Here is a 419-nt window from a genome sequence, read left to right on the forward strand (position 1 = left end):
TTTGGCTAGGGACCAATCTATGAGTATAGCAGAATATCATTAGAATTCATTTCATTGACTTTTTCCCCAGTGGTGTTTGGTTCTATCCTAGGTTGCTAGGCTATTCAGCTTTTGGTTCCTGGTCCTCCAGGCAGTATCAGAGCTGGAATCCCTTTCCTGGTGTGGACCTCAAGTAAGACCAGTTATTTTTAGCCACTCCCACAAATTCTGTGCCGCCATTACCCAGCACAGCCCATCTTGCACAAAGGACAAACTGAAGACAGAAAGTTTTGTGTCTGGGTTGATGTCTCCTACCTGGAAAACTATCTTGGTTATGGAAGATGGCCAGTTCAGGATCTGCATCCCCCATTACCAGGATTCTTCAAAACATTTGATATCCAAAATGTTTTGGATATCAAAACATTTAAAAACTTTAAAAC

This window comes from Mastomys coucha, unplaced genomic scaffold (assembly GCF_008632895.1).
Source record: "Mastomys coucha isolate ucsf_1 unplaced genomic scaffold, UCSF_Mcou_1 pScaffold6, whole genome shotgun sequence".
Taxonomy (NCBI): Eukaryota; Metazoa; Chordata; class Mammalia; order Rodentia; family Muridae; genus Mastomys; species Mastomys coucha.